This window comes from Schistocerca americana, chromosome X (genome assembly GCF_021461395.2).
Source record: "Schistocerca americana isolate TAMUIC-IGC-003095 chromosome X, iqSchAmer2.1, whole genome shotgun sequence".
In the NCBI taxonomy this organism is placed as follows: domain Eukaryota; kingdom Metazoa; phylum Arthropoda; class Insecta; order Orthoptera; family Acrididae; genus Schistocerca; species Schistocerca americana.
The window spans coordinates 816,120,946-816,137,307 of NC_060130.1; the positions used below are offsets into that span (position 1 = coordinate 816,120,946).

Genomic DNA, 16,362 nt, shown 5'->3' on the forward strand with positions numbered 1-16,362 from the left:
AAGAGTGGCAATTGACTCTAAATAATGAAAAGTCTGAAGTCATCCACATGAGTACTGAAAGGAATCCACTAAATTTGGTTTACAGGATAAAACAGACGATTCTAAAGGCTGTAAATTCAACTAAATACTTAGTGATTACAACTACGAAGAACTTAAAATGCAACTATCATATGGATAATGTTGTCTGGAAAGCAAATCAAAGACTGTGATTTATTGGTGGAACGCTTAGAAAATGCAGCAGGTCTACTAAAGAGACTACTTACACTATGCTTTCCTGCCCTCATCTCAAGTATTTCTATCAGCAGATAGAATTGATCGAAAAATTTCAGAGAAGGGCAGTTAGTTTTGTATTTTCGCAAAATAGGGGAGAGACTGTCGTGGATATGATACGCGAATTGGGGTGGCAATCATCAAAATAAAGGCATTTTTATTGTGGCAGGATTTTCTTATGAACTTTCAGTTGCCAACTTTCTCCTCACAGTGCGAAAATACTTTGTTGGCGCCCGTCTACATAAGGAGGAATGTTAATCATAATAAAATAAGAGAAATTAGAGCTCACAAGGAAAGATAAAAGCATTTGTGTTTCTTGGGTGCTGTTCTAGGGGAGAACAGTACAGAAATAGTTTGAACAGGTTCTATGAACGCTCTTCCAGGCACTTAATTGTGAATTGCAGAGTAATCATGTAGATGTAGATGCTTCACAAGCAGAGATTGAAAATACCGCTTCAGTTGTAAATTACTTTATTTTCACAGGATCGGTTTCGGACTTTTACAAGCCCATCCTCAGGTGGCGTAGCTGAGCTGTGGTCCCCGAGCGCCATGTGTACCAGGTGCGGTGTGCTGCCTATGAGTGCAGAACAGGGAGTGTTCACAAGCAGTCGAGGTGGTTTATATACCACATTTATAACTTCTTCAAATGTGAGTCTGAAAGCGATACTTCTATTTTTGACATTCTGGAGACTCATGAATGAACTGCAGAAGCACATATCGGCAAGAGAACTGTACAGAGAATAGCAAACAAAAGTGTCAGAACTGTAGAAACCTCAGGAAAATTTGTTTTCATGCCACCTGAAAATAATCAAAATTGTAAGAAACCTGAATACAACTATATGGTTTTGACAATGATGTTTTAAAGCGCTCCATGTTTGAAATGTATATAAGAAGGGAATACCAAACATCACAAAACTTGTTACAATTATGCCTGAGCAAGGTAATGCTTCATCAATGTAGAGAATTTTAAAATACAGTGGTTTTAAACATGTTAAGAAGAGAGTTTTTAATTGACAGAAGTTACATAGAAGCAGCACAAAGCATGTCCATTATAAAGATGCACGATACAAGAGGAGGAACTAGTTCCACTGTGTATTACCTTGATGAAACATGTGTGGATTTGAATCATTCCATGAATACCTGCTGGAAAATGAGTGATGGTACTGGCAGTTTTAAAGTTCCCTTACAAAAAGGTTCTCAGATACTTATTCCGCATGCTGCCTCTTCTTCTGATTTGTTTCCCGAGAGTAAACTTGTATTTAGTTGTAAGAAAAACAATAGCGACCACCATTCGAAAATGAACGCTGTCACTTTAAAGAAGTGATTCACTGAACAATTCTTGCCACATCTAGCTTAGAAGTCGGTCATTATAATTACCATGCCAGTTATTATTCAGATGTTACAGAGAAATGACTAAGTACAAGCACCAGGAGAGGGGATACTGAGCTCTGGCAGAAAAATAAAAATATTCTGGGCAATATAAGCCAGACTCATGGTGAACTCCCGCAGCTCGTTAATTTATAAAAGCCACATGACAGACTGTATAATTTTGACTTTCTTGCATGAGAATGTGGTCACACAGTTTAGCGTTTACCCACATATTACTGTCAGAATAATCTGATAGAATTAATTTGCGCACAGGTTATGAGCGACATGGGTGAGAAAACAAAACATTCAAGATAACACACACTGAAAGGCTTGGGCATGAAGCAACACACAACATCCCACTTCAGTGTGGGCACACTGTGTGTGTCACGCTGAAAAGTTTCAAAAATAAGACTTTCACATGGAGGTGAAGATGCATAAAAGCCTTGAACGTATCATACTAAATTTAGGATCACATGGTTTGGACATGGACTCAGATAGCAGATGATATTATGATTAAACTTTGAAACAAAGCAAAGTAATGATCTATCTTGGTTTTAAAAGACTCATGGTTTAAAAACATTTTTGACAACATATCAATTGCATACACTGTACTTTAGAACTTCCTAACTTTTATTGATTAGGAATATGTAGCCTGAGAAGCATTCAGACCATAATGTTCAACACATTGTACAAGGGGAAGTTAAGCTTTTCCCAGCCTGTTGTGTTACTTGTGAGAAGGCGGCTGCACAAATTCGTCAAAAGCTCCCATATTTTGACACGTAAACCCCTATCATTTTCATGGCGCAAATTGGAAAATGCCTTAAAATGAAAGGGAGGGTTACCTGTTGCAATATTGGTGGTTCTCGACATTATCGGTCAGCATTCCATCGAGCTATTCACAGAAGATGGTTAATTGTTAGCTTGTTCAATGGATCATAAATGCGTTCTCCCACTGTAATGTAGAATGAGTTAGTTTAAACTTATAATGCCTGTTGACACTGAACAATATGATAACATACTGACAATTTTTAAGATAGTCTTTTCCACTTGTGTTTGCTACCAGTAATTTTCTTTCATTCATAGTGATTTACACTGAACAGCAGTGAAACACACCTACATATGTGTGTTACATAGATTTAAAAAATTATATGAGGCAGAACCAGTTGTCAAACAGAGATAATGATTTCGGTTTGAGTTTGAAGTTTATTTTGCTATGTATTACATTTTCCATTATAATACAGTCCAAATCACAATAAATGGCAATTATTGCAACTATTTCCAATGATCTTGTCATTAGACAATTGTCATTTTGAGAAAAATTGTTCCTGACATCTTCACAAAGCTGTATCATCTGTTCTCGCCTTCTGACATCACACAGTAAATTGCTGTGGAGCAGTGTACACAACCTCAAGACTCACAAGTAAGATTTCTCTCATGTAGACGAATGATTAAAATCAGTTTTACAATGTATTACTCCCTCAGAGATTTGAACATATAATATGATGTACCAAAGGCAAATGAACATGATTGTTGTCCGCAGCAACACAGTTCGACAACACGGACTTTGTTTGCCCGCTCTCTGCCACTGCCACGCATTCGCAAACCTTATCCCCTCCACGCCTTCCTATTGCTCTGCCTCTATGCATGGAAGCGCCATCCTATGTGAAGCGGGCTATAAGAAACTCTCATTGCCATAGTGATCCAAGCCCAATCTTTTTGTGCATTTTGTGTGTTCAATAGCATGTCTACCAAGGAAGATTATGTTCCTAATTCACTGTCTAACACATCATCTGTTTCGGTCCTAGGTAAGTCAACCAAAATTATTACTAGTTATATTACTTCATAGAATGAAAACACATCTTTGTTCATTTTGAGGTTATGCTTTATACACTAACAAACTGATTTAAAGTGTATCTTGTCACTTATTTATTTTGTTGTTGTCGTTTAGGAGAGCACTTCAAAAAATGATTGTACAACTGAGGCTTGACCTTACACAATTTGTATTTTTTACAGATACTCTTTTCAAACTCAGTAGCAGTAAACATAAAGTTTGCAGTGCAAGAAGTAGAGATTTTGCTCATGATTCTACTGATGGTATGTGCATGATCATAATAATCTGCTTCCACTGCATTCTCATAAATCAATAATTGCATTTTATTACTTGATAAATATCATTACTGTCAGGTATTGAGTTCTGTACCAAGCTTACTTTGTTTTTATTTGTTTTGGTATCTGAAGGAGCATCTTCACCAGTTGCAGAATATCCCAACATATATTCACAGTCTAAGCTAACTGAAAATGATGGAAGAGGAAGAAAGTGGAGAAGGCACAAACATAAACGAAAGAAGAATATTAAGAACATTTGCAAAATAGTGGTGAAGTGTATCAGTCAGAATGGAAGGAACCTGCTAAAATATTGTGATTGCCATTGCCCCACACGGTGTCCTGAGAAATTTCCTAATGAACGAAGTAAAATTGTATGCTATTCATTTTGGAAACTGGGGGATTATTTGAAACAGAACATTTATCTTTAGGGTTCAGTGAAAGTAAACAGAGCTATTCGATCCCATCACAGTGATGGCAGTGGAACATCAAAATCTTACACCTACCACTATAATCCTCGATGAGGAAAATACATTGTTTGCAATAAGTATTTTCTTGGTATATTACACATCAGCTGGGGTCGAATTTACTATTGTATATCAAAAAAGGAAGTTCTTTCAGTCACAGATAACTGTGGAAAACATATCCCAGCGAATAAGATAGATCATAGCTGTGTAACGGCACGTATAAAACATTTCCTGGCATGCTGCAGTCATTATTCCAGAACAGATAATCCTGACAAAACATGTTACTTGGTGCCACCAGAGCATAAATTTTATCTCATTAATCACAACTCGATGTTTATTTATGTGCTTGACTACAGCCTTAAGGTGGTGTTCATGCAATCGTGCCAACTTCAAGAATACTAATATATCATCTGTAATCCTCGTAGTATCTCGATAAACCACTGCTGTATCTGCGCTGCATTCTTCACGTCAAAAGGTATCTGCATGTATTCAAAGAAACTAAAAGGTTTTATCACCACTGTCTTTGGTATGTGATCTTTTGCAACCAAATCTGATGGTCTGCCTTTTTGCAGTCAATTACACCAAATGTTGTCATCCCTGCCATTAAGTTGGTAGAATCCCTGATATTGGGCATCAGGTAGCGATCTGGGACTGTACTGGTTTGAAGTGCCCCACAATCACCACTAGTACTCCACATACCGCACTTTTTCTTCGCCAAATGCAATGGTGAGGTCCACCGGTTGTCGGACCTGTGTAACACGCCCACTTGCAGTAAGTCTTTGAACTCTGCCTTCACTATTACAAAACAATCTGTTGTTAACTTCCATGGTCCTGTGACAGCGGCTGACTCAGTGTTGTTTGAATATGGTGCACTGTGTAGTGTACACTTGTTGTACACGTGACACTTTGGCACTGCTCCACCCTGAAGGTACCAATTCACTTGCACGGTTTGCAGCCTGCATGGTGCTTCACCCTGCTCATAACCACCTCACTGCCTTTGCAAATCTGTGTGCCACTAATATTGACCTCCACTTCTATGTGGTACAGAAAATCAACACATAGTATGGCATCCGATACTTCTGCTATAATAAAAATCCAATCAGAATTCTTTTATTGTACACTTAACCTGTGTGGCTACTGGTAACTTATTTGCTGCCATGAGGTGTACTTGAGGGGACCTGTCCTTTGCTATGTAGCTTCCTACTGGCAGTACACTAAGGTCCAACCCACAATCTATGAGACAGTAGTGGTTGCCCTCACGTCTCTGATGTACTACATTCGGGACGGGCTAGGTAAGTGAGATAAGTTACTCACTTCCTTGCTATAAGCGCTTCTGTCAAGTCTTGCAGCCTGCTGCGCCCACTGCTGGCTGCCAATGCCATTTGGGTAGGTGCGTGGTGCCATGCATCTCACAGCTCCGTTGCCATTTTGCCTGTGATACCAACAGACCTGCTGCTGAAAACTGCTCCATTTCATCCCACTGTCACTCCTTATGTACTGCCTGGGTGAGCTCTTATCGTCCTCTAATAAACAGGACACCTGTCTCTGCAGTTCATGCAGCTGCTTACTTACACCCGACTGTTGCCCTCTCTGGAAAGCTGCCACCTCTCATGTTTTGAATTCATCAGCAACTAATGCAACACTCGCTGTATGTGAGATATTTAATGTTGCACAAACTGTGTCCACTAATGCTATCAGCACAGTAAAAACCATAGTTTTCTCAAATGACAACTACTGTTTTTACTGCCTAGTAGCCATACTAACCTTATGTGCCACAGCATCCCATCTGGTAATTCTACATCTCCAACAATGCCATGCAAGTGCCACCAATACTTGGAGGGAGACCTGTCCCCCATTTGCCAGTTATGCAAAACTTGCTGAATGTGCCGAGCCCCAAACATGCATACTGCTCTTCTGGTGGTTCGAGTATGAAGAGAGAGAGAGAGAGAGAGAGAGAGAGAGAGAGAGAGAGAGTGTGTGTGTGTGTGTGTGTGTGTGTGTGTGTAGCCGCCCTGGCATCTAATGCATTCACCATTTCACGTGTTTGTCTGTTACTTCATTCTGTTCAAATGCCAGCATTGCAAGCCAAAGTGTGGTGATCACAGACTGGTCATCGGGCACCCTCACTCTGACACTGCAAATTGCGGGTCTGTGATTTGACTCTGAAAATTGTCCCAGAAGGCTGTCGACTCCTTTCTCAACTGCCCTGCAGTTATGTCTCAAGCTGATGATACTGATTGGTTCTACATGTCCATTTTACTGTTTTTACTCACTTGTATGGTCACCACTTTATAGAAATTCCAGTTCTTTAGATTTAATCAAATGATGCACACCAGCTAGAACGCTTCAATAAACTTTTTTGTTAGTTTTCAACCAACAAACTCCAAAAAAAAAAATCACTACTACAAAAATGAGGAAATTTATTTAAACCACAGAGTATCTGAACTATCAACTCTGTTCTCTCCAAAGCACAACACTTCATGGTGTACTGTGAAGTTTCCTCCCTGACGGCAGCAACTCCCGCAGTACCATGAATGAATATTTCTGATAAGTCCATTTGGTATCCCTTTTCCTTTTTACCTAAAATTTGAATATCATTCACAATATCATGGGAGGCCACTGTCGTTAATGTATGTGGCTATTGCTGATTTATTTTAACTGTTTATATGGTAAGCATTTATTTGTTCACTGTATCTTGTTTGGGAGTCTCTCCCAGTTTAGCCTACATAGAGGGCTTTGCATGTTTTATATATTATTTTACAGGTGCCTGTTTTTGTGTGTTTATGTTGTGTCCCAGTGTTGTGTTGTGAAGGCAATGTTAAGTTTAGCAGTCTGAAAACGTTTGCTATTTTGTAGCAGAGCTTTGCTTGTGAATGGTATGAAAGCAGCGGTTTCTTCTACTTTTCTGTGTAGCAGTTGGTTTATTACTGTTTCTTCTTTTCTATAAGAGGTTCTCAAAAAGAGTTTCACCATATCCATTTGCTGCAGCTATTTATTTGATTGTACCACGTTCATTCAGCTTCACATATTTATCAAATGGTATCCTGTTGGCTCTGTTAACTAGTGCTCTGTATGCAGCATGTATATGTGTCGTGAGGTTGCAAGATGAACTGTGTGTGTTGGTGTCATCTGATGTTTTTCTGTGGAATTAGAAGGTGTGTAAATTTTTATTTTACTGATGTTTAAGTCTAGGAAGCTGATGCTACGATTGCTTCACATTCACAAGTGAATTTCATACTTCTGTCCTGTTTATTGGGTATATCAAGAATGTTGTTAAATCATTTGTGTACCATCTACCCAGAGCAATGTATTATCAACATAGTTAATAATTTTATCCATAGAGTGTGATTTTATTGCAAGAGCTTTTGCTTCAGCGCGCGCGCGCACACACACACACACACACACACACGACCCCACACACACACACACACACACACACACACACACACACACACACACACACACCTTTATGTTGCATGTACATTTTATTATTAAATGTAAAATAGTTGTAGTTTAGTACTAGGTCAAGAGCGTCCATGAATTCAACACTTTCAGGCAATGATAGTTTATGTTTTATGACGTTTCACCTGATGACTTTTGAGTGATTGTGTAATGGGCATGTTTGTGTATAGGTGTATGTCATATGATACTAGTTGGGCTCAATGGGGGTCTTGATATTTTTAATTTCTTCTATTAGCTGCTCACTGTTTTTTTACTGCATAGTTTTTAGTGAATGTACCACATTTACTCTAGTATAAGATGACCGTGATTATAAGAAGACCCCTTTTCTTCAAGAGGCTTCTTGTGAAAAATTTATTTTTAACATTTTCTGACCTATCAAAATTAAAACTGTTTCAATGGCATAAGGCATCTGCCTAAAAAGTTAACATTATGTCTATTCTAAATTAATGTCATTTATTGACTTGTCTACATTCTGATAATATAAGGAGAAATAAAATAAATGAAAAGAAATGGTTTACATTAATTGGCAAACCATTTTCTTTTCTATATGTTCACTTATTAATCCTGTCATCTGAGGTATCACTATTTTTAATCATCACCCCTCGTAGTACAGCTGTTAAATTTAAATCTTTGTTGTCATAAATATTTGGCAGTTTCATCCGAATATGTTGTCATTTCTGAGGTTGTGGTTATGGTGGGACCTGATAACAGATTTTTTGATCCAAATACATATTGGATTTTACTTCTGTTCTGGAAAGATAATGTTATACTGTCTCTTGCTTCCGAAAGTATCATCTACCCGTCACTCTCTCATTGGCTGTGTACAGGGTGTTACAAAAAGGTACGGCCAAACTTTCAGGAAACATTCGTCACACACAAAGAAAGAAAATATGTTATGTGGACATGCGTCCGGAAATGCTTACTTTCCATGTTAGAGCTAATTTTATTCATTCTCTTCAAATCACATTAATCATGGAATGGAAACACACAGCAACAGACCGTACCAGCGTGACTTCAAACACTTTGTTACAGGAAATGTTCTAAATGTCCTCCATTAGCGAGGATACATGCATCCACCCTCCGTCGCATGGAATCCCTGATGCGCTGATGCAGTCCTGGAGAATGGCGTATTGTATCACAGCCATCCACAACACGAGCACGAAGAGTCTCTACATTTGGTACCGGGATTGCGTAGACAAGAGCTTTCAAATGCCCCCATAAATAAAAGTCAAGAGGGTTGAGATCAGGAGAGCGTGGAGGCCATGGAATTGGTCCGCCTCTACTAATCCATTGGTCACCGAATCTGTTGTTGAGAAGCGTATGAACACTTCGACTGAAATGTGCAGGAGCTCCATCGTGCATGAACCACATGTTCTGTCGTACTTGTAAAGGCACATGTTCTAGCAGCACAGGTAGAGTATCCCGTATGAAATCATGATAACGTGCTCCATTGAGCATAGGTGGAAGAACATGGGGCCCAATCAAGACATCACCAACAATGCCTGCCCAAACGTTCACAGAAAATCTGTGTTGATGACATGCAGATTCTCGTCAGCCCACACATGTTGATTGTGAAAATTTACAATTTGATCACGTTGGAATGAAGCCTCATCCGTAAAGAGAACATTTGCACTGAAATGAGGATTGACACATTGTTGGATGAACGATTCACAGAAGTGTACCCGTGGAGGCCAATCAGCTGCTGATAGTGCCTGCACACACTGTACATGGTACGGAAACAACTGGTTCTCCCGTAGCACTCTCCATACAGTGACGTGGTCAATGTTACCTTGTACAGCAGCAACTTCTCTGACGCTGACATTAGGGTTATCGTCAACCGCGCGAAGAATTGCCTCGTCCATTGCAGGTGTCCTCGTCGTTCTAGGTCTTCCCCAGTTGCGAGTCATAGGCTGGAATGTTCCGTGCTCCCTAAGACACCGATCAATTGCTTCGAACGTCTTCCTGTCGGGACACCTTCGTTCTGGAAATCTGTATCTATACAAACGTACCGCGCCACGGCTATAGCCCCGATCTAATCCATACATCAAATGGGCATCTGCCAACTCCGCATTTGTAAACATTGCACTGACTGCATAACCACGTTCGTGATGAACACTAACCTGTTGATGCTACGTACTGATGAGCTTGATGCTAGTACTGTAGAGCAATGAGTCGCATGTCAACACAAGCACCGAAGTCAACATTACCTTCCTTCAATTGGGCCAACTGGCGGTGAATCGAGGAAGTAAGTACATACTGACGAAATAAAATGAGCTCTAACATGGAAATTAAGCGTTTCCGGACACATGTCCACATAACATCTTTTCTTTATTTGTGTGTGAGGAATGTTTCCTGAAAGTTTGTCCGTACCTTTTTGTAACACCCTGTATAACCAGCAGCTGACATGCCCCCTTTTGTTCCCGTCATACATCATGGTGAGTGTAGACAATGTTGTAGCATGAAACACATACGTATGCCACTGGCCCAAATCTATCCTTTTACCATCTCCTGCAGAAATGAAAACTGTTGTTGGGCATTCATCCAATTTTACAGATAATTCAATTCCAACTACAAATGGATTGAGGCAAACTGCAATTTAAACATGATAGATGTTCCTAAAAACCCAAAGTATGCTGTATAGATTCCCATAGTTGGCAACACATCACTCACTACATTCCTCCCCGCACTCATCTAGTTCTCACAGCCAAGCTGGTATCACTGTTCTCCCTTAAACTCTTTTGCAGTGCTTTGCTTGAGCAACTGTGAAACATGGACTGCAAATCATACATAACAACACAGCAACTAAAACATAAATAAAAGATCGCAATCACAATTCAGTCCAATACCTGAAATTGTGCCCATCCCGCCATCTACTCACGTCTGTTGATACTATCTGCACGACAGGTCTAGCTGCTGCAATTTATTCTCGCGACAACAATTACAGTCAGTTTAACATGATCTATTTTGCATGTTAGACATTTCATTCTCGATAAATTTTCCTTCTTGTTGCATCTGAATGTCAGCATCATGTTCTAAAGCTGATTAAAGGCTGGTAATGTTTTTACCCAGTATTCTGATATGTGAACAGCGACTGAATTTGTCATTTGCAACTCACTTAGTGAATCATTCTAGTCTCGCATAATCAAATAAAATACTGATCAGGGTTCAGAATCAAGTAACGTTTTTGAAGGGCAACATTTCTGTTTTTGAATGTTATATTTACTTAAAAAGCAGCATTATGTTTATACAGGGTATCCATACATGTATGAGACCTTTTATTGCAAACGTGATAAAATACAACAAGAGTTGCTAACATACAATTTGGTGCTATTTCCTCCTGTGTTTCACAATGTAGTCAAATTTTAAGCAGAGCAATACATTGTTGTAGTGACTAGTTCATAGTATCCCTTGCACTAGTGCTGTGTGACTGCGTGTGTTAAATGTCATGTGAATGTTCCAGCAACATTGATACTGTACTGAGTGCTCTGGCATACTGGGAAATCTTGAGCCTGTTACAAGACCAATTGCCCAGCCCTATCCTTTCAAATTCAACAAAATAAATCTGCATGTGAGCTCAATACCCACAGCTTCACCTTCAAAAGTAACATGACCTCTGTATACTCTATTAAACAAGATTAAAAATGTTAACCACAGCAGTAATAGTTAAATCTGCGAATATGACTCTGTAGTTTTGGAATGACAAATTGGGAAAAAACCTTGTCTTATAATTGGGTCAATATGGTACACGTCTCAGCTAGTGAGAAGAAATATAACATGATTATAAATCCTCAGGTATCAAAGTTAAGATCGCAACCAGAAATATAAAGAAGGTTGTTCAATTTGCCTGACTGTGAGCCCAAGGAACAGCCCAGATTACAGAATTAACAAACAAACTTAATCAGATCTTCATATGTTACATAAAATGGAGAAGGGACACCAAATGGACTTATATTAGGTTGGTGCATAAGTTTGTAGCATTTTTCTATATGTTTAATAAACACAACAGATACACATAAGAGAGACTTTAGTCATCAATAATATATTCTCCTTCACTATTTACAACAGTCTGCCAATGCTGGGGTAAATTTCAATTCCATGACTGTAGCAATCACGTGGTTTTGAGGATAAGAACTTCTCGAGCCATTTTCATCTGGAAAGGAAGTGCCTTGAAGGCTGTTTGATAGAGAATGGAAAGTATAAAAAACTGAGGGCACAAAATCATGTGAATAAGGCGAGTGCAGAGTAACTTCCCCGCCTAACTCTTGTATGGTGTTTTTTGTCTGTCTAGCAGATGCAGGTGGTCATAATCATGGCGAAGCATCACTTCACGCAGTCTTTCTGGTCACTGCTCTTGGACTGCATCTGAAAGACATCTCATTTGTTGACAATAAACATCAGCAGTGTTGGTTACACCTCAGGAAGCAATTCACAGTACACCACACCATCGCTGTCCCGCCAGATGCATAACATTGCAAATGTGGATGCAAGCAGGTCATTGTACGGGGAGTTGCTGATTTGTTTGAGCTGAACCATTCCTTTCTTTTCCTTATGTTAGCATAAAGACACCACTTGTCATCACCAGTAATGATACAAGACAGGAATAGTCAACAGGACAGGAATGGTCAGTGTTGTTCATGAGTCAACTGATGACGAGCAAGCATGGTCACCCTCCTATTGAACTCAAACAGAAGAATATGTTAGAAATGTTCCAATTTCTCCACTTGCCAATACATTTTCTAGCATCCACAGCACTTACTATCTCCAAGTGACAAAATGACAATATGTCACTTCAAATAATAACAGTGAACTACAAATAAAAAATGATAATCAATAAATAAATCCATGGCAACCAGAATACCAACATGCTAAACAAAAAAGCTAAACTTATGCAGCAACCGAATATAAAGATTTACAAATTATCATTCATGGCACTGTACATGGTGACATGGTGCTAAATCATGACTTACAATCCAACAATATTAATTTCTTCAAAAACTTTCCCATGCTGAATGCTTATTTTGTTGAAAATATTGTCTTTAACAATACAAAATTGTCTTTACCAAGTAACCATATTATCTAATACGTGCCATAAGATAAATACATCTAGACGGACAAGATTGCACCTTCACTGTAAACTGCTGCCTTACCAATTGAAACTGGTTTAGTTTTGCAGTTAAGACTCTTTGGAATGATGTAAAAACATCTGTATGTGAAAGTGTTAAGCTGTAATGCGTCTGTCACTGCTACAAAACTAGATTTCCAACAAAAATTTAAGTAAATGAACTAAAGAAATTATCTGAACAAACAAATCACTCAAGATAAAGCACAGTTTAAACAGAGTTTGAAAAACATTTTGATAGGCAGCTTCTTATACTATACAGACGAATATTTTAACAGGGACTGTTGGACCAACTTAAGTAAAAACATCTGTTAGATTTCAGTTTTGACAGAACTTCATCACAACAGTCAAGATTAGATGCTTTGTGTATGATAAAATTATTAAAAGTGCACAACTATGTTTCATTCTGACAGCATGTTAATTCTTTAAAAATAGCAGTAATGTACTCACATATTTTTGACAATCTCCTGACAAATGATCAGGGAAGTGAGTGTTATATTCAAATGTTCTACCATTCAAGCAAGCACTGCCATTTTATACAAGTTAGAAGTCTATACAGTTGGTTGTCATTTTTTGTCATTATACTGTGGTACCACTTCCTCCAATTCACTGAACACTTTGAACACTCTGAGACACACAGTGAGAGTTTGAACTCTTCTATACAGGCACTTGACCCAATACAACATGTCAACTTCCCAACCCTTCTATTTGTTCATAAATACAAGTAAAGTGCCTCTGCTTATTCCACAACCCCATAGAACCACAACTTTTGACTATTTATTTCCAGACTAGGGTGCCTTATCTTGAATTTATATATTTGCCCTTTTCCATCATTCTCAAAAGTTTGCATCATGCTCACAGAAACAAACTGTAGACTCACTGAAAAGGAACCATAGTGTCCACTTAAGGAACGCAAGACAAAACCAATTTTTCTTAGCCACTGTACAGAATCGCGTGTACTATCCTGCAGGTCCCATCTTCAATAAGGTTTCAGGAGGACTGAAATATTTAGTCAGTAAGCCCCAGATTATCAAATTAAAGTTGAAGGCCTTCTTGGGGCACCATCCTTTTGTTTTCTACATGAGTTTGATAATATTCCGTTCAAATTTGATGTCAGTCTGAGCCGTGTTCATTTTTTACAGTGTATTGGAACTGGAATTTAAATTATAATCACCCTGTACATCCATTACATTGAATTTCCCTACATAATGTTATATTTATCATTCATAGCTACTATACTGTAATGTTTTCAGTGGCAGTTTCACAGTAAATACTTCAAGTTTTAGTTTTTACTGTGAAACTGCCACCTGTAACGTTACAGTATAGTAGCTATGAATGATAAATATAACATTATGCAGGGAAATTCAATGTAATGACTGTACAGGGTGATTATAATTTAAATACCAGTTCCAAAACACTGCAAAAAATGAACACGGCTCAGACTGACATAAAATTTGAACGGAATATTATCAAAGAAGGGGAAAATATTACAGGAAAAAAAAGAAAAAAAAAACGAAAATTTTACTACTAGGTGGTGCTTAAGTGACAGAATATGCAAAATAAAAGGTGCAGAGTACTGACTGTTCCTCAGTTTGTGCCTGAGATGCTTGGCATGACTGTGTCAATGCAGGATTGTGTGCTGCTGGTATAGATCTTTTACATGAACTGTGAGTGTGAACTGATAGCTCTGCACAAGTTCCTGACACTCAAAGGTATGAAAAAAGGCATTGGTCCAATGTATACTAAGAGTCTGGAGAAAATGATTACAAAATTTGAAAAGACAAGTTGTTTTGAAGTGCAGCGTGGAAGAGGGGGAAACAACTGATCTGACATCAGTAGAAGATGTGCCACGGCATTACAGGAGGAGTTGAATGGTGGTGTGCAAAGGTGTAGTGCACAGGGAATCGCCCAAACTTATGACATGCCAGTGAGCACAGTGCATAAAATTCTACAAAACATTCTGCATTGCTAGCCGTACAAAATTACTCATGTTTGAGAGTTGCTTCGTGCTGACCTAACAGTAAGACAAACATTGGCTCTAGAATTTATTGTTCACATATAAAGCCCATTCCCATCTCCATGGACATGTCAATACACAGAAGTACACAATAAGGGCAATGGAAAAACTGCTGGCACATCGACCGATACTGCTTCATTCTGCAAAGAGAACTGCGCGGTGCAGGTTTATGGTATCGTTTATAATAGAGCCATATTTTTATGAGGAGGTGGGCTCTGTGGTTTTTGTTACCTGCCCTGTCACTGGCAAACACTATGAGTGTCCACACCATCATTCCAACCCTTCATCAGCACGGATATCTGGATAGGTTCATTTCTATGCAAGATGGCACTCCACCACACATTACACAGCCAGTGAAGCAGCTACTGCAGAGGCATTTTGGAAATACTAGGATTACCAGCCATCATTTCCTTACAGCCTGGCCTTCCACATCATCTGATCTTAAGCCGCGTGACTTCTGGCTGTGGGATTATCTGGGAGATGCTATGTCCAGTGCTACAATTACAAACATAGCTGAAATGAAGACATGCATTGTGCCGTGCATTCTGAATATGACCCCTGAGACACACTGATCTGTTGTGGAACAAGCTGTTTCTTAATTTCTTGTGCCAGTCTCACAACAATTAAAAGCCGATTTAACTGTTGCCTTTTATGCGGTCATTGGCCTCAGGTCAATTAAAAGCTGACTTTTCCCATCGATGCGGTATGACCTAGCTATAGTAAAATGGTTCAAATGGCTCTGAGCACTATGGGACTTAACATCTTAGGTCATCAGTCCCCTAGAACTTAGAACTAACTAACCTAAGGACAGCACACAACACCCAGTCATCACGAGGCAGAGAAAATCCCTGACCCCGCCGGGAATCGAACCCGGGAACCCGGGCGTGGGAAGCGAGAACGCTACCGCACGACCACGAGCTGCGGACTAGCTATAGTAGATGGACTTTCCTAACAGTCCGACAGCTGCTGAATGTGAACTCAAACAGGAATCCCTGGAGAAAAGGCGACGTTCTTTTCGAGAAACACTATTGAGAAAATTTAGAGAACTGGCATTTGAAGCTGACTGCCAAATGATTCTACTGGTGCCAACATACACTGTGCATAAGCACCACAATGGTACGATACAAGCAATTGGGGCTCATATGAAGGCATATAGACAGTTGTTTTTCCCTTGCTCTATTTGCGAGTGGACCAGGAACGGAAATGACACATAGTGGTACAGGGTACCCTCCAACATGTACCTTAGTTGTGCAGTCATGCACACCTGTACAATACGTTTGGTTTAGTGTGCAACTCACACCTTAGCCACTGTATTGCGATTCATCTGTCACTTGTAGCCAGAACCCATTCACATTATGATGCTTACAGTGCATTTACGGTCCCCCCCCCCCCCCCCCCCCCCAAAATAACGTTTTGCCCCTCTTCAATATTATTCCGTTCAAATTTGATGTCATTATAAGCAACTTCCCCCCCCCCCCTCCAAAAGTTAATAAACAAATGAAATACTACTGCAAATCTTGTTTTTGAGCCCCCTCCCCTTAAAAAAAAAGGTCTTT

General features: G+C 39.3%; 1 protein-coding gene across 1 annotated transcript in view; it reads right to left on the minus strand.

Moving 5' to 3' along the window:
• LOC124556584 (O-glucosyltransferase rumi homolog) overlaps positions 1-16,362 on the minus strand; it is a 139,182-nt gene that overhangs the window by 58,454 nt on the left and 64,366 nt on the right. The gene's annotated exons all lie outside the window — the stretch shown is intronic.